Below are 19,364 nucleotides of genomic sequence, written 5' to 3' on the forward strand. Positions count from 1 at the left end.
AAGGTCTTTCAGAAATGAACATTCACCTGTAATATTTTATATGACCAACAAAGGAAAACATTACATTCATAAGAAGAAGAAATCAGATTACTGTTTTTAAATAATTGCAATTTTATTAAAATTAAGTGGAATTTATTTTGCTTTCTTTTTGCCTTGATCCTATCAGCTTTTTTAAATGCAGCTCCTGGCCAGACATAATTCTTGGCTTCTAAAATGTAGTTTGTATTTTGACAAATGTAGTTGTCAAACATTTAGGTATTTGTCCTAGAGACAAAACATCTCTAGAACAGTCTTCTACAACTTGGCACTCTACAGATGTGTTTGACCTCAGTCCCAGAATTCTTACTGTATCTAGTATGACATTTGACCATGATCACTGAAAATTCTAGGATTTATATCCCAAACAAATTTGGAGGTCACCAGTCAGAAGAAAGCTGCCTTTGAACAGTGCTAAGACTCATTTCTTGCTCCAGGAAATTGTAAATTAGAAATTCACTTCTAACATCCTTTTTCTCCCTTAGCATTTGAACCCTCCCTCCCTTCCCATTTCCATCCTTTCCCCCTGGAGTAGAAATGCCTTTTGATTTTCTTTTCCATACAACAACCCTTGCCTGTAATTGTCACCTTAGTGTAGATTGCCTCTTCATTTCTAATAAATGAATGTCTTTATACATCATTTCACTAACAGACGTTTCCTTGGGTTTATTGCTTAGGTTTTGAATTCATTTGGCAGCAGGCTATTTAAAGAAAATCAAATGCTGTCTGAAATATGTCTTTGGGATAAATCAGACTTTCACAAGAGGGTCCTAATATAACTGTACCTTAAAATTCCTACCTCTCCAAGCCTTTAATTCCATTAGCCTGTATGTTTCTTGGCAGATCACCGTAATCACCATAAATTCTAGGAGACAGGCACTGTTAAAGCACAAAAGATAAAATGTTCTCTGAAATAACATTTAGGAATGAGCTACTATATATCTATATATATAAAAGCCAAATACTACTCACTCATCACAAAATCTCCAGAACAGTAAAGCTTACAAACTTGAAATTTGGCACATATGTTCTTCTTGGCTTCTAGGTTCTTGCAAAGGATTTTTCAAAATGACCATCAGATCATTAGTACTTCATATACAGTATTATATTAACACACTCTGATGCTAAGGAGTTAGACGTTCTACTCCCCCTCCCCACCTGAAAAGAACTCTGTCCCAACTGCCAGTTGCCTTATATTATCACGCTCTGATGCTACCCCTTCGCTAAACTGGGCATGGGCGTGGCCAGCGCTTGACTCATCTGGCCTGCGGGCTGGGACATTCTACTCCCCCTCCCCCTCTGTTCCAACTGCCAGTTGCCTTATATTACCATGCTCTGATGCTATGGAAGTACACATTCTACATTAAGTTTCAGGCTTTAAGTGTCAATTTATCAAGCCCAAGCACATAGTTTCATAGCGAAGCACGAGCGTCCAGTTAGTAGGGGATAAAATAATTGTCCTACATAATAGGGACAATGAAGTTCATAATTATTAATTTGACTGATTTGTAGTGCTTGGCTGATATTATGTGCATCTAGAACACCCAAGTTTACCCACCAGATTTTTTTTTATTGGCTCAAAAGGATTGTTGATGAAATTTCAGCAAGCCTGATGAACAAAAACAGCTGAATTGCAAATGGATCTGTCTATCTACCTACAGATCACTCTGCTGCTGGCACATATCAATACTGACTGCAATGACTCATTATCCCATTCCATTAAGTATTCTATGAACCATTCTAAAAATTGGAAATAACTTTTATTGGTAGCATCAATATGATTAGTTTCCTCTCATAATTCATTTTGATTGTTGGTTTTCCTAATTAACACTATTTTAAGAAACTAATGTTTAGTTTGTGATACATAGTTATGGGTGATATACAACATTTTAACATAGCTTCACCGTTTTTAATGATCCATTTTTGAAGTATTTTTTCCAAAATGTGTATTGCTTTGTATTAAGACTCTGGCATTATTGCCCCAAGCTACTGTGATACAATCTGTATTAGCAACTTATACCATTTGTAGCAATGGATTTCTTGTCTATCCCTAAGCATACATGGAATGTCTGTTAGATCTGCTCTTAACACAGCTTTCAATGATACCCATGAAAATTGCATCACTTGTTAGAGATAGACAGGTAATTAATAAAGCAATTCCATGTAGTATGGATGAATGAATAAATAAATAAATAAATAAATAAATCACATTTGTGCAATCTTCTCAGCCTAAAAACTAGGAAAATATCTTGGGGAAAGGAAGAACATCTGAATGCATGTGCCCCTACTCCTTGACAGAAATGGATGTGTCAGGCCTGGAAGCCATCTTTTGCATTGGGCCTTCAGGCCTGCCACATTTACTTCTGTGGGAAACTGGGAGGGGGGATTGTATGGAGCAAGGGTGATATGTAGTCATAATAACATTCCTTTCTCAGAAAGACAAGGACATCTTGCCCTGCACCTGGATGGCTAGAACTGGGAGGCATCTCCAGTTGGGACTGTGCTTGGATTGGACCATGTGATGGACATGTGAGTGCTGGACAAGGACTTGGACTTTCCTTTGGGTGGGGAAAACCTGGAAGCTTTCAGATTCGGGTTTTCCCAGATGTACCAATATGACATCTCTAATAAAATGGAACTTTGAGGAAACTCAAGCCTCGGAGTCTTCTTTCATTGGGAGTGTTACTTAGAACCCTGACATTAACCTGAATCTCCTTTAAAATCCAACCAGCTCCCCGAATACTGGGGTGCTGTCCGGGGTCCTGAGCCCTGAACGTCGACCCGAAACCGGGCGGTGTGAAGACTCAGGGGAAATGACAGGATGCTTCTCTTAGATCTGTGATAACTTACCGCTACTGATTCTAAACATACTGTTCTCTCCTTCAGAAAGAGAGGAGCAGAAGTAGGAATCACTGGGTTGGGCCAATGCAATAGAGACAATTAGTTCCCAGTATCTTCACGATCATAGGTGATATCTTACTTCTGGCTACTTTCTTAAACTTAACATTTTTCATCAACAATAAAAATACTGATGCAAATAAATATGTGATTTAAAAAATGAACACAGTGAAAAATAGATGGGGAGAAGATAAGCATATCAATATTAAATATAGATAAGTATATATGTAGTCCTTGACTTACAACAGTTCATTTACTAACCGGTCAAAACTACAATGGCACTGGAAAAAGTGACTTATGACCGTTTTTCACACTTGTGACCATTGCAGCATCCCCATGGTCCTGTGATCAAAATTCAGAGGCTTGACAACTGACTCATATTTTTGACGATTGCAGGGTCTTAGGGTCAGCTTTTGTGATTCTCCGGCAAGCAAAGTCAATGCAGAAGCCAGATTTACTTAACAACCAGGTTACTTAACTGCAATGATTCGTTTAACAACTGTGGCAAGAAAAGTTGTAAAATAGGGCAAAACTCACTTAACAAATGTCTCACATAGCAACATAGATTTTGGCCTCAATTGTGGTCATCAGTCGAGGACTACCTGTATTTAAAACTGATCTTGTGCCATCAAGACAGTGACTTAGTGATCACATATGCTTTGTCCATGAAGCTCTGTCTCTAACCTGGTCCTTCAGGTCTTCCAGTGGGGCACCCATCACCACTACAATTAAGTCCATCCACCTTATCAGTGGTGCTATTCAGCTGGTTCAGACCGGTTCAGGCAAACCGGTATTGGCAATCGCACTTGCGGCTCCATCTGTCATCCAGACCGTGTCCACCAAGAAATCATCAGAAGCAGCGTCCTTTAACAATCTTTTATTCCAGATAAGCAGCAGCACAGCAAGAAGAACAAAACGGGCCGGAACACACAGTTTAAGTCAGCGCTGCACGCAGCCGCCATGCAGCGCTATTTATATTTTTCCCCATTCCCTAACCACCATCTGGCAAACTAATTTCAAAACTCTCCCCTCCCACATCAGCTGGTGAGTTCAATGCCGACCGGTGTCGCAGCTCTGACGTCATAGGACAGCGCTGGTAGGTTTTGGCTGCATCGCCTGATTCTTCAGCGGCTGCACCGCCTGAATCTCCAGCTCCTGCACAGATCCGATGCTGCTGTGCCGGGAGGCCAGGTGAGCGCCTCGTCCAGCCCCAAACACCCCAGCGTCCCTGAGATAGCGAGCCCTGGGCAGGGCTCGACACGCACTACTACTAATGCTGTCCTATTTAGCCATGTTTTCAAAGCTGCACTCATGCATACAAGCCGTGTGTGAGAGCACAGAGCATGTATGGAAGGCCAGGCACATGCGTGGAAGGTGCAAACACAGATCGAGCATGTGTGTGTGTATGCTCACATTTTTGGTGTGCGGCAAACCAGTGGTAAAAATATGTGAAACCCATCTCTGCACCTTATTGTTAGTTGTCCTTCTCCTTCCACCTTTCTCAGCATTATAGACTTCTCCAGAGAACTAACTTTTTCATAATGTGCCTGAAGTAGGGCAATTCGAGCTTGGTCATTTGTGCCTCAAGCAAAAACTCTAGGTCAGTGGTTCTCAACCTTCCTAATGCTGCGACCCATTAATACAGTTCCTCATGTTGTGGTGACCCCCAACCAGGGGTGGGTTCTAAAATTTTTTACTATCGGTTCTGTGGGTGTGGCTTATTTTGTGGGCATGGCTTGGAGGTCATGTGACTGGGTGGGCGTGGCTAGCTGGTCATGTGACCGGGTGGCCATGGCTATGTGTATAGGGACTACTCAGAGGGCTGAAAAAAGTCATTTCTGACAGGTCCTCACACTTTTGACTAGTCCTCACACTTATGACCATCCTCACATTTATGCCCGTGCAGCATTCTTAACAACCATGTCACTCATTTCACAACTGCTTCTCTTCACCATGGTGATAAGATAGGGCAAAAAACGTAAAATGTGAGGACAGTCGTAAATTCGAGGACTGGTCAAAAGTGCAAGGACCAGTCAAAAATAACTTTTTCAGCCCTCTGAGTAGTCCATGTGCATAAAAGGACTACCCAGAGGGCTGAAAAAAGTCATTTCTGACAGGTCCTCGCACTTTTGACCGGTCTTTGCACTTATGACTGGTCATCATGCCCATTGTAGCATTCTTAACAACCGTGTCACTCATTTCACAACTGCTTCTCTTCACCATGGTGACAAGATAGGGCAAAAACGTAAAATGTGAGGACAGTCGTAAGTTCGAGGACTGGTCAAAAGTGCGAGGACCAGTCAAAAATAACTTTTTCAGCCCTCTGAGTAGTCCATATGCATAAAAGGATACAGCAATAGAGAGGGATGAAGGAAGGGAAGGGAAATTAGAGTAGGAGTGAGGGTAAGAGAGGGAGGAAGAGAGGAGGAGAAGGAGAAAGGAAGAGGAAGTAGGAAGGAGAAGAAGGGGGGAAGAGAAAGTAAGAAGGAAAGAAAAGAGAGAGGTGGTAGGTTTGAGGAGAAAGATTGCTGTACAATAAAAAAGATGAAAGGGAACCAACCCCAAACAAATATAAAGATATTAAGATGGTTAAAGAGTATTTGGATGGTTCACAAATTTAACCAGTGTTTAGTCATTTCAATTAAATTTACAATTTCTATATTTTCTTTTTGCCATATTTATTCCTTATCTATTTTTTTAAAAAACCAATATTACCCTTAATCTTAATCAAATTCAATTTTTCCCTTCTATTCTATATTATACCCCTTCCCATTGTCATCTATTTTTATATCCATCCTCACATTGGTTAATTATATAATACAGTTGTTTAATACAAATTCAATATTTTAATATAAATCAATTAGTTATATAACTATCTTTTTTGTATATCAATCAATATGAACATGAATATTCCAATTATTTCCATGCAATCCAATTTCTTACAAATCAATTAATTATATTTACCAATAATAATAAACCAAATAATTTCCCCCATATATTCCTCCAAACCACAACTTAACCATTTCTGCTTTCAACACAATATACAATTAATAGTATCTCAATTATTATAATTCCCTAGTTAAATAGAGCTTTTTTTCTTTTGTGTTTTAAAATCTTGAACCTCCTCTTTTGCCCTAAATTTCCCATTGTTTGCAGTTTTGCACCTACTTTTTTGGTGAGGAAAAAGAAAAAGAAATCTCTCTCTGCCTCATTTTGTCACGTTGCAGCAAAGACCCTGCTTTACTTTCAGTTTTGTTTTTTCAGCATAGCTAGGGGGAAAAAAAATCTGCTCCTCTCTTTGCAGCTAGCAACAGAGCCCTCCGCAAAACAGCTGAGAGCAAATCAGCTGAGAGTCCGGAGGCTGATCAAATCAATTTATGGTAATTAACCTATGCTGAAGCTGAAAGGGGCTGTTTTTTTCTATTTTTGCAGGCACCGGTCTTCTCATTTGATTTCTTTTAACACTGATCAGCTGTAGGGCGACCCTTTGAAGCCCCGCGGCAAGAATTTAAACGGTTTATTTCCCTCTAGCCATCAGCTGGGACTCAGGAGGCAGCAATAGATTGGGAGTGGGCGGGGTAAGCGAACGGCGAATGGCAATCCAACAGAGGCAGAGGGTGAGGGTGAGAGAGGGTGTGGGGGTGTGTGAGAGAAGGTTTTGGCGACCCCTGTGAAATGGCCATTCGACCCCCAAAGGGGTCGTGACCCCCAGGTTGAGAACCGCTGCTTTAGGTCAATTCGTTTGATTACCTATTGGTTTTCTTGGAAGCCCATGGTATTTTTAGGAATCTTCCCTAGCACCAAAGTTCAAATGAGCTATCAATGGACTATTCCAGTCTAGATAATTACATGCCAGTTTCTAACCTTGCTTTTTGGGAGAATGTTGTGGAAATTAATGGACAGCAGGTGAGACAATCTTGGAGGAAACAGATTAATAGTTGGGTTTCAGACCACGTTATAATATGGAGGCAGCATCGCTTGATCTGGCAAACAACTTTTTTTGGAACAAGCAGGGGTGAAATCCAGCAGGTTCTGACAGGTTCTGGAGAACCGGTAGCGGAAATTTTGAGTAGTTTGGAGAACCAGCAAATACCACCTCTGGCTGGCCCCAGAGTGGGCTGGGAATGGAGATTTTGCAATATCCTTCTCCTGGAGTGGGGTGGGAATAGAGATTTTGTAGTATCCTTCCCCTGGAATGGAGAGGGAATGGAGATTTTGCAATATCTTTCCCCTGCCATGCCCACCAAGCCATGCCCACCAAGCCACACCACACCCACCAAGCCACGTCCACAGAACCGGTAGTAAAAAAATTTGGATTTCACCACTGGAGCAGAGGTGATGGTTGGAACATAAACTTGGATTATCCCTATATTAAAGGGTTGCCCATGAAGTTTAGTTTGATATGAAAGAGCCATGGTGGCTCAATAGTTAGAATGCAGTGTTGCAGGCTAACTCTGCATTCCACCACCAGCAGTTCAATCCTGACCAGCTCAAAGTTGACTCAGCCTTCTATCTTTCTGAGGTTGGTAAAAGGAGGGACCAGATTGTTGGGTGCAATATGCTGAGAGTGCTATAAAGCGCTATAAAGCGGTAGGTACTGAAAATCTAAGTGATATTGCTATTATTTGGCCATGGGTTGCATTTTAGCCCAAGTACTTTCCTTGCTATATCCTTCCTAACTATAAAAACAACATGATTCCTTTTCTGTCACTGCAGTCCTGAAGAATAAACATTGGGATCTTCTGCTAAAAAGTATCTAATTCCAATCCATCTCAATTTACTAACACCTAAGACAGTGGTGGGTTTCAAAAAAAATTACTAACGGTTCTGTGGGTGTGGCTTGGTGGCCATGGCATGGTTTGGTGGGCATGGCATGGTGGGCATGGCAGGGGAAGGATACTGCAAAATCCCCATTTCCTCCCGATCAGCTGGGACTCGAGAGGCAGAGAATTGATGGAGGTCGGGACAGTAAGAGGTGGCATTTACCGGTTCTCTGAACTACTCAAAATTTCTGCTACCAGTTCTCCAGAACTGATCAGAACCTGCTGAAACCCACCTCTGACCTAAGATATCAATTTCTACTCATTTCATTTTTCGCTGCACCGAACTGTCCTATGTCTGTGCTTCCTACATTGCATCTTCCCACTGCGATTCTGTCTTTGCAGCTTTGTATTGGCAACATCACCAACTAGCTGTCACGAAGGCTTTAATCTAGCCATGTCATAAACACTGTTAACACTCCAGAAGTTCATCAGCTTTTCCCCAGTAGCACAATGAATGCCCTCCAACTTGAGGGGCCCATTATCCAGCCCTATATCATCCATCATGTTTAATATTTTTCCATCCTTGTGGTCTTCCTGATAAAATACAGGAGTGGTTCACCACTGCCTTCTCCCATGGCGTATGTGATGATGCCTTTGCTGTTGTCATTAAAGTAATCCTCCTCCTTCTCCAGCATTTTCCTCTATTGCTGATGCTCCAGAGAGGTGCATGTTTGCTTCATTCAGGCAACTGGGATGACCTTCATTCAGGCAACTGGGTGGTATTGGTTACCACCTTTAGAGCGCTCCATGGCTTAGGACCTGGGTACCTACGAGACCACCTTCTGCCACCAGTAGCCTCTCATCAGCCAGTACGCTCCCACAGAGAGGGGCTCCTCGGGGTGCCATTGGTCAAACAGTGTCGGCTGGTGGCCCCCAGGGAAAGAGCCTTCTCTGTGGGGGCACCTGCCCTTTGGAACGAGCTCCCCCCGGAGATACACTTTCCGCCGTGCCCTCAAAACTTTTTTATTCCAACAAGCTGGGCTGGCCTAACTCTTTTTAATTGTTCAATTTTAATTTGCTTTTTAAAAAGGGGTGTTTTAATTAGTATGGGCCAAATTGGTTTAATATGTTTTTAATTGTTTTTTAAATTTTATATTGTATGTGTTTTATCTTTGGCTGTTCACCGCCCTGAGTCCTTCAGGAGAAGGGCGGTATATAAATCCAAAATAAACTTTAAAAAATAAACTAAAAACCTTCATGGCTTGGGTGATTGTGTTGGAAATATTATTTTTTTTAGAATAGAACAGACTTTTTTTTTAATTGGCCAAGTGTGATTGGACACACAAGGAATTTACCTTGGTGCATATGCTCTCAGTGTACATAAAAGAAAAGATATGTTCATCAAGAATCATAAGGTACAACACTTAATGATAGTCATAGGGTACAAATAAGCAATCAGGAAACAATATCAATATAAATCATAAGGATACAAGCAACAAAATTACAGTCATAAGTGGAAGGAGATGGGTGGTGGGAACGATGAGAAGATTAATAGTAGTGCAGATTTAGTAAATAGTTTGACAGTGTTGAGGGAATTATTTGTTTAGCAGAGTGATGGCATTCGGGAAAAAACTGTCCTTGTGTCTAGTTGTTCTGGTGCTCTATACCGTCATTTTGAGGGTAGGAGTTGAAATAGTTTATGTCCAGGATTTGAGGGGTCTGTAAATATTTTCACAGCCCTCTTTTTGACTAGTGCAGTATACAGGTCCTCAATGGAAGGCAGGTTGGTAATAATTGTTTTTTCTGCAGTTCTAATTATCCTCTGAAGTCTGTGTCTGTTTTGTTGGGTTGCAGAACCAAACCAGACAGTTATAGAGGTGCAGATGACAGACTCAATAATTCTTCTGTAGAACTGTATCAGTAGCTCCTTTGAGCTTTCTGAGTGGAAATATGATACAGTTCTGCTCACCAGTAAGCATGAAGACCTTCAGCTCCTCATCAACAGAATCACAGAAATATCCAAGGGTGGTATTCACTTACTTTCCCTACCGGTTCGCAAATGTGAGTGCGCACCCGCACGATGTCTTTGCTCACACGTGCCTCACCCATGCATGCACCTGTCCTTCTGCGCATGTGCTTTGCTCGCTTGCGTGCCTTCCGCCCATGTGCCCAGCCTCAAAAACATGCCTAAATAGGACGGCATAGAGCTGGGGCATGTGGGCGGGCCCACCTGTGATTTCCATTACCAGTTTGGGCGAATCGGTCCCAACTGGCTTAATACCACCTCTGGAAATATCGGAAAAATACGGCTTGAAGCTTAACACCTCAAAAACCAAGATCATGGTCGTCAGCAAACAACCCATTAATTTACCACCCATAAATTCGGAAGGAATACCACTAGAAAAAATTAAAAGGATCACATACCTTGGTTCTAATTTACATGAAAGCTGGGACATGACCACTGAAGTAAAGACAAGGTCAGAGAAAGCTCGAACATTATCCTTCAAAATGAGAAAGGTCTTCTACAGTCACAACGTAAGTCTAAGATTGAAAAGCAGGCTTGTCAGATGTTACATATTTTCTATCCTGCTCTACGGAGTGGAGAGTTGGTCTCTGACAGAAAGCCACTTGAAGAAACTAGAAGCATTTGAAATGTGGATTTACAGGTGGCTGTTATGTATAATTTGGGTTAATAAAAATCAGAAACGAGGAGGTGATAAGCTGCCTGGGAAAGCAATCATCAAAGCCATTAAAAAGCGAAAGTTAGAATATTTCAGACATGTGATGTGACATTTGGAAAAATATGCCATACTTAATCCTCCAGGGAAAGATTGAAGGCAAATGAGGTCCAGGCAGAAGAAGAACATCATAGCTTCAAAATCTACTAGACTGATTTGGACAAAACTCAGCAGCACTTTTTCATGCGGCTGTTAATAAAAATAGGATCGCCATCATGATCGCCAATGTCCGATGATGAATTTGGCACAAGTAGAAGAAGAAGTTGGAAATATACAATCTTGGCCTACATTGCAAGCATTCTTCATTCATCCCTCTCAGGAACAACCGTATCTTCGTGACAATGAACAGCAGGATTGGGGAATATACAGTGGTGGGATCCTCCCAGTTTAACAACTGGTTTGGTGATTGCTTGCTTCGTGCACACGTGCACACACCTAATGAGCACTGGAAGTGAAATCTTCACTTTCACGTTTCTTCAGAGGAGAAATGCAGCTGAGGCATGGCAATCTGCTCTGCAGCGTGAATCAGCTGAGAAGATAAAGGTAGAAAAATAGCACGAGTGGGTGGGCCCATCTAATTGTCAGGGCAAACCAGTTCGTTCCCAGCTGATCATTGGAGCTGCTCGTTCGCCTGAACCGGTCTGAATTGGTAGAATCCCACCCCTGGGAATTTACAATTAGGAACATTATAAAAAAAAATATTTGAAAGCATGAAATGGAAGACATTTTTGAATATTTCAAACACATTCAGTAATTGCTTCTGGAGAGAACTGAACAATGAATAATTGTTTAAAGGAAAACTCTTCGAGAAATGAAGGCAGTCTGCTGTGCAGGCATACGGAATCCCACCAAATAAATCATGCTTAATTTGTATTAATTAGTAATTCTTAAGTAGAATTTCTGTAATATTTAGCAAGAATAAGCCCAGCCCTGAGCAGTGTCAGAACCTCAACATTAATTTCTATTATTAACAGCAGTGTTTAAAAGTAACATTTGTAGAAAAATGGCAAATCCAGTATCCTACAGGCAATATAATGTTCTAGTGGCTTTTCCCAGCTGCCTTCTGGATGGGCTGGTCTACAGGAGGTTTGTTGTTTTATTCACATGCCGAAGAGCATGTGAAGAAAAGTTTCTCATGTCCCAGGATGTTTTTTTATTCAATTTCTATACCTCTCCATCTCAGTCAATGACTTTGGGCAGTTTACAATTCAAAAAACATGCTACAATTATAATACTAGAAATATTTTAAAACAATTAAATATAATGTTACCATTTCAGCAATTTCTTCCAGAGCTTTCTCATTTTTAGCTGCAGAAATACTCAAATTATTACTTCAGTCAAGATGGCCAAGGTTCCTGTGAATTAAAAATTAAAAATATAGATAACCATATACGGTAGTGGCCAAAATTGTGGAAATCTTTTGGGAAAAGTGTATTTTCTAAAACTAGCTAATAACACACACACACCTTTTTTTTTTTTGGAGTAGTACCATAAAATGATATATCAATGGAAAGATAATTTAATCAAGAATGTAATGCAATAACTTTTATGAAGGATTTGCTATTAGAATAGCAGTGACAGCATAAAGAAGAAAAGTGAAACACGTAGAGAAAATGAGATATACAAAAATTATCACCATAGGAAAAAACAAGATATGCAAAAATTATCACCATGTCAGTTAATACTTAGTTGGGTAACCTTTAGCATGAATTAGGGCCTTACGACGTCTTCCCATGGAGTGAACCTAGTCTTATAGTTCTGCAGCTGTTATAATGTGAAACCAAGATTGAATGATTGCTTCTATTAACTGGGTTTTATTGCTGGGTCGCTTCTGACTAACAAGTTTCTTTAAATCGGCTCCATAGATTTTCAATTGGGTTAAGGTCTGGGCTATTCCCAGGCCATTCCAGCAGTGATAATAGGATTATCACCGGGCTATTCCCATCTTCCAGCAAGATAATAGGATTATCTTGAAACTCCACCCCAAAAGTCGGGCCCTGAAAACCCATTTATTTCAACTAACTGGGCTGGCTTGAGTTAAATTTTAAATTGATTTTAAATTGGGTTGTTTTAATTTACGGCAAAAATATTTAATTATTTTAAACTGCTTTTAAATTTTGTATGTATTGTTTTTACTTTGGCTGTTCACTGCCCTGAGTCCTATTTGGAGAAGGGCGGTATAGAAATAAGAACAAATAAAAAGTGCTGTTATTAGCCATCAAACCTCAAAAATACACTTTTCCCAAAAGGTTTCCACAATTTTGGCCACTACTGTATATATGATTATGTACATAGTAAGAAACTGGGGGGAAATGAATTTGGTGGTGGTAAAACTTCTGCAATCCTGACAGTCAGACTGCTCTTTTTTCAAATGTCTACCATACTTCCTAGGTTAGTATGGGGAAGGAAAGACCCACTTTCGAAGGCTCTTGGGGTAAACCATAGACCAGGGGTGAAATGCTCCCAGTTCAGACCGGCTCGGGCGAGTAGGTAGCGATGGCAGCGGGCAGTTCGGAGAACCAGTAGCAAAAATCCCTGCCCCCGCCCCCACATGCCCAGTTGAGCCATGTGATCATCAGAGGCTTTTTTTCTTTTAAATGGCTCTGACGATCCAAGCTCTGATGATCCCAGCTGAGTTGCCTGATCGGCCCTCTGACGATCAGGCAACTCAGCTGGGATCATCAGAGCCTTTTGAAAGGATTTTTACATGGTTTTACATGTAAAAAATGGTTTTAAAAGTTAAAAAAAAATGGCCACGCCCACCCAGTCATATTACCCTCACCCCCCACCAAGCCACACCCACAGAACCGGTAGTAACGAATTTTAGATTTCACCACTACCATAGACTTGTCGTTCTTCATCTTCCATCAGTCCTTTTGGAATCTGCGGTTTAATGAACTAAGAGATTTTGTATCTATTAATTTTACGAGACTTGTGAGGCTTTTATAAGTATTTTTTTCCCATGTATTCTCAAAAGCTCTTAAGCAACTAGAGAAAAAAACTAAGCATTTTTTTTTCCAGCTCAATGTGAAAAAGTTCATAACTTCTACTGGTAATGATGCCTGTCTCCAGTTGGATTTGGGCTGCTATTACCTCCCTCAACCAGAGAAGAAAAGGTTGTCCCTTTGCTGCTATGTACCTGTCAGAAATTAAGCTGCATCCTTCAAGTGATGTGTCTCTGTGCTGATGTTATTTGCCTGAAGAAGACTAACTGGGCTTTCTTCCTTTACTGCTGCCTGCTTCAGAGAGAGCTGACCCATCACCTCATGCTGCTTTTCTGAAGGAGGAGACCAACCTTTGTGATCTCACATCAATGTCAAACCCAATACCAAGAGTTCATTATGAGCTAATCCTGATGTTGCAAGGTTCAAGGAGAAATACTTGCAGAGGTCTGTTAAGACTCTTGGCCATAAGGTTGGGTCTTGTGCAGTGGTGAAATCTGAATTGGTTTACTACCGGTTTGCTGGCTGCGTATGCGTGCTGTGCACCAAATGTGTGCTGCAGTGCATGCATGCGCAGTGCGCACCACACACCAAATGCGAAGTGTGGGTGCGCGCGCGCAGTGCACACCAAAAGGAGGCCTGGGAAGGTAAGTAGAACAGCGCGCGGGGGGGTGATCAGCTGTGGCGCACGATTGTCGGAGCCTTTTAAAAAACTTTTTTAAAGCATTTTTTTATGACCAGCTCGCCCGAGCCGGTCATTAAAAAAAATGCATTTAAAAGGTTAAAAAAAAGGCTCTGACGATCGTGCGCCACAGCTGTGATCATCGGAACCTTTTTTTTTACCTTTTAAATGCTTTTTTTTTAATGACCGGTTCAGGTGAATAGGTAGTAAAAAATGCTTTAAAAAAGTAAAAAAAAAAGAGACTCTGACAATCACGCGCCACAGATGTGATCGTCGGAGCCTTTTCTTTTACTTTTTAAAAGCATTTTTTACTACCTATTCACATGAACCAGTAGTAAAAAAAAGGCCTAAAAAGTAAAAAAAGAAAAAAAAAGTTCCAACGATCATGCGTCGCTCAGCTGATCATCAGAACTTTTTTTTTAACATTTTTTACTACCAGTTCGGCGAACCAGTCGCCTTTATTACTACTGGTTCGAGCGAACCGGACTAAACCGGTAGCATTTCACCCCTGGTCTTGTATCTTCATCATATTCATGTAGCTTTGCTTGAGAAGAAAGATTAGTCATTGTAGGGTTCTGTTGAAATTGCAATCGTAGCATGAGGTGAGAATTAGTACCCATATTTAATTGTTCAAATGCATTGATACTAATTTTCTGGTGATCCCAATAAACTCCATGTTGTTCTGTTTATGCTTCCTTCATGATTTGGTGAATGTCAACAGATAACTGATGATTCGTCAATTAAAATAGAAACAGAAAAATGTCTCTCACACACACTTGACACTGTATTTGGGTCATTGATGACCTAATTTCACCGGAAAGCCCCAACTTATAGGTTCGATGTGATCTATGAGGTTACCTTCAATGGGCCACATTGTACATTGTACAATGGGCTGTATTGATGCGTTGGCTCAGTGGCTAAGAAACTGAGCTTGTGGATCGAAAGGTTGGCAGTTCAGTGGTTCATATCCCTAGTGCTCCATAATGGAAAGAGCTCCCATTACTTGTCCCAGCTTCTGCCAACCTAACAGTTCAGAAGAACGTAAAAAATGCAAGTAGAAAAATAGGGACCACCTTTGGTGGGAAGGTAACAGCGTTCCATGCGCCTTTGGCATTTAGTCATGCCAGCCTCATGACCTCGGAGACGTCTTTGGACAGCCCTGGCTCTTGGGCTTTGAAACTGAGATGAGCACCGTCCCTAGAGTCGGGAACGACTAGCACATATGTGCGAGGGGAACCTTTACCTTTACCTTTACAATGGGCTAAAGAGGGCTACTTTTTGTAGAATAGTTTCACATACATCTGACTTTTTTTCCATCAGAAACTCAGAATGCAGAGACTTGCCCAGGCTTTGTGGCCTGTCTTTATTGTTGCCAACACACATTTTTTGACTGTTTACCATTCATAATTACTGTGTCAGGGTTCCAGGTAACACCCTCAACGAAAGAAGACTCCGAGGCCTGAAGTTCCTCAAAGTTCCATTTTATTAGAGATGTCATATTGGCACATCTGGGAAAACCCAAATCTGAAAGCTTCCAGGTTTTCCCCACCCAAAGGAAAGTCCAAGTCCCTGTCCAGCACCCACATGTCCATCACATGGTCCAATCAATGCACCGTCCCAACTGGAGATGCCTCCCAGTCACATCACTCCAGATGCAGGGCAAGATGTCCTTGACTCTCTGAGAAAGGAATGTTATTATGACTACATATCACCCATGCTCCGTACAATCCCCCCCCTCCCAGTTTCCCACAGCACTAAATGTGGCAGGCCTGAAGGCCCAATGCAAAAGATGGTTTACAGGCCTGACACACTGATTTCAGATGGAGAGCTGTACAAATGAAATAAATCAATAAAGTAAAACTTCTTTTTCAACACTGCAGCTCTGGCTCTCTCAATATCTGCACCATTGGTGTATATATTTGTGGGCCCAGGTACAGTATCCATGTGTGAAAAGTATGTTACAAGAGTCAAAATACCAGAAGAAGGAGAGGGAGCAGAATGGCCGAAGTTTGACCCTGATTAATAGATGCTGGGAATCTCTTTAAGTGTTTCATTACTGTATAAGATCCCGAAGTTCGAATCTGCAACATTTAATTTCCAAACTGAAGCATACATTTCTGGACAATGAAAGGTTAATATTAGGGGTGAGAGCTGGCCTTGTTCAATTCAGGCTATGCCTTGGATCCCTTCTGGCATCACCCTGTAGAATTTGCCCTATTAAGTGATTGTTATCAATAATCTCAGTAATGGTAATGTCTTATGTAATGTTTTTGAAACACCCCCATTTCTGAGAAATCAGATATGCAGTTCCAACCAGTGGCAGCTTAAAGAAGTAAATTTATTGGCGTAAAATAATAGGCAAGGAGTCTGTGTTTTATTGGCAATATGGCAAAAGGGCCTTATTGACATACCTCTTCTATTACGTATTAGTCTTCATAAAGTTGATCAAACTAATATGCCATATGACAGCTGACACATTGGGGAACCTGGCTTACATTTCTTGCTCTAATGAATGAGAATGGAAGTAAGCGCTTCGTATTTATTTTTAAGTTGCCTAGATACAAGATAATCAGCCATGAATTTATTCCAGCTCTAACAATTAACTGCTATCTTGAGAAATACTGAATTTGTCATTAACTTTCAGGCGGATAATATACACATGTCTTTTAAGAGCATTAAGCTAAGTCAGGGAATAGTAATATTCCCAGGGTTTCATTAAGCAAGAGTGGTAGTGTATATTTCTGTAATGCAATCATGGGTATGCTAGCTAAATATATTTGTAGAGCAATTCTCAAAATTGCAGGCGCTCTGGAGAATTAAATAGGTAGCCAGCACTGATTCTCCTAGCTAGTTCCCATGAGCCAGTCTTCCTTGCATACTGATGATTGCATAATGTTCATTGAACTTCCCAGAATCAAGGAGAAATGTATATTTATAAGCAAAAATGTGTCAACAAGACAGCAGTCTTTACTGACTGCATCCCATGGCACCAACACCGTGTTTAAATGCTTAGCTATATTGGAAAAAGAATGATTTATCTCCTCTGATTAGTAACTAGCAAGGAAGCACTAGCTAGTAAGCATAGTTCTTTGTGATGAAACCTTTGGATGCTGGACTGCTTTTAAGACAAGAAATGAATCTTGTTCCCTCCTCTTGCCCCTTGCAAAGAGACATAAAAGTTGGTTACTACTGAGTCAGACTGCTGGCCCCTCTTACCCAGAATTGCCTCTGTAACAAACAGCAGCTTTCAAGGGTTTCAGGTGAAAGTTTTCTAATTCTGCATGGAGAAATCAAGGACTGAACTTGAAACCATCTGCATGTAAAGCAGATAATCTACCATGGAATTACTGCCCTTCCCAAGTATCACCCACTGCTTTTGTTTCCTTCTAATGCTATCAATCTGGCAAAGAAGCCATGTGTCAGAGTTCCGGATGCTCTAATTAAATCGTGAGCCTCAAGCCAAGTTTCAAAAGAAATCCAGTCATTTATTAGGAGCTTCATGTCGACATGTTCCAAGTGAAGCCAACTCTGACTCCATGTAATTTATGACCAAATCTTGAGCCTGTTTCCCCCCTCCCCCCAGGGTGTGTCATCAGTCACATTCGCCAATGGAGCAATTTTATGGATTGTAGAGTTCACTCCCCTCCGGCTGCTGTAGGTAACCCTGGGAGACAGCCTTGAGAGAGATATATCTGGAATGTGCTTTTGTTTTTGGCTGCCATGCTGCTTTGTCAGTTTCCCATCCCCCCCTACCTATGGCAACTCGAGAACAGGCTAGGGATGCTTTGTGATCTGACACTATGTTTATCCAGATATAGATAAATGGAAAAATTTGCAGCTATCAATGGTAGGGAGAATCACAACTATAGAAATGAATACTTTGATGAATTAAATAATGTAATTTTGAAATATGTTTGGCAAGGAAAAAAAGCAAGAATAAGATTGAAAATGTTGCAAGATTCCAAAAACAATGGGGGCTTTGGACTACCAGTTTGGGAGCTCTATTATCATGAAGCTGTATTAACATGGGTGAGGGAATGGATAACTCTTAGACATAAAAGATTACTGCTTCTAGAAGGCCATGATCTCCAATTAGGATGGCATGCTTTTTTATGGTATAACAAAAGTAAAACTCATAGATATTTTCAAAGACACTATATAAGAAATGCTCTACTTTCAGTATGGGAAAAGGTGAAAGCAAAAATTTACATTAAAATTCCAGTTTGGCTCTCAACAATGGAAGCATTTATACATCCAAATATAGTAAATCTGGAAAAAAAATCTTAACGTATAAAGATATTTTGAATGTGGAAGAGAAACTTAAAACTAAACAAGAGTTGCAGAATCATAGGTGTGGACCTATCATGGTGGCCGCATATGCAAATAAAATTGAGATATGAGAAAGATATTAAGGATTATGGTTTCTTTAAAGAGCTTACAATATTTGACCAAATAATGTTAGGAATAGATGAAAAGTTGATAAAGAAAAAATACAATTTCTTGTTAAGCTTAAAAATGGAAGATGAACTGGTAAAAGAGACAATGATAGTATGAGCAAAAAACTTTGGATACTTATTTTATTTATTTTTCATTCATTTATTTGTCAAGAACGTATTAAGTAATTTATATAAGTATAAGCATGATTTGAATACATAAAATAGATACAAATAGAGCAGGGATGGGTTTTATTTACCTTTACTACCAGTTTGTAGTGGGGCTGTGAGCACACTCTTCTGCGCATGTGCAGAAGCGTTTTGATGATGTCGGGGTTGGTGGGCGGAGCCTCCTGCTGGTTTTACTACCAGTTCTATAGAACCGGTGCAATTGGGGGCAACCCACCACTGAAATAGAGGAAACATTAGGACAGGGACAGTAGGAACACTGGTGCTCTTATGCGCGCACCTTACAGACCTCTTAGGAATGGGGTGAGGTCAACAGCAGATAGACCACAAACATTCAGCCATACCACTCAACTCAAGCATACTTTGAGATTTATATTAATTTCTTTGCCATGGTATGGACCGTATTTTTTGGACTATAACACACTCTGAAGTATAAGACGCACTTAGCTTTTGGGGAGGAAAAGAAGGGGAAAAAATTTGCCTCTGCCTCCCAGCACTTTACCTCCTTGCAGCAAACAGCAAACAGCCTGGTCAGTTTTAGCACAGCCGGATTTAGCACAAGCAGCTGATTGGTGGTTGGATTGGCCTCCCAAAATACCGCCTATCAGCTGTCCCAGGCTGTGGGGATTGTCACCGCCTGTCGCTGCCGTCACCGCCCATTGCTGCTGCCGCCTATCACCATC

General features: G+C 40.8%; 1 long non-coding RNA gene across 1 annotated transcript in view; it reads right to left on the reverse strand.

The window, feature by feature from the left end:
- LOC132709207 (uncharacterized) overlaps positions 1–13,685 on the reverse strand; it is a 38,738-nt gene extending 25,053 nt beyond the window's left edge. Inside the window, exons 1-3 of the long non-coding RNA XR_009620245.2 lie at positions 13,575–13,685; positions 11,706–11,790; positions 836–915 (exon numbers count right to left, since the gene is read on the reverse strand). This is a non-coding gene — a long non-coding RNA (uncharacterized LOC132709207). The remainder of the gene's footprint in view (positions 1–835; positions 916–11,705; positions 11,791–13,574) is intronic.
- Positions 13,686–19,364: the final 5,679 nt, after the last annotated feature.

Source organism: Pantherophis guttatus, chromosome 6 (assembly GCF_059756535.1).
Source record: "Pantherophis guttatus breed Tessera chromosome 6, ASM5975653v1, whole genome shotgun sequence".
NCBI lineage: Eukaryota > Metazoa > Chordata > Lepidosauria > Squamata > Colubridae > Pantherophis > Pantherophis guttatus.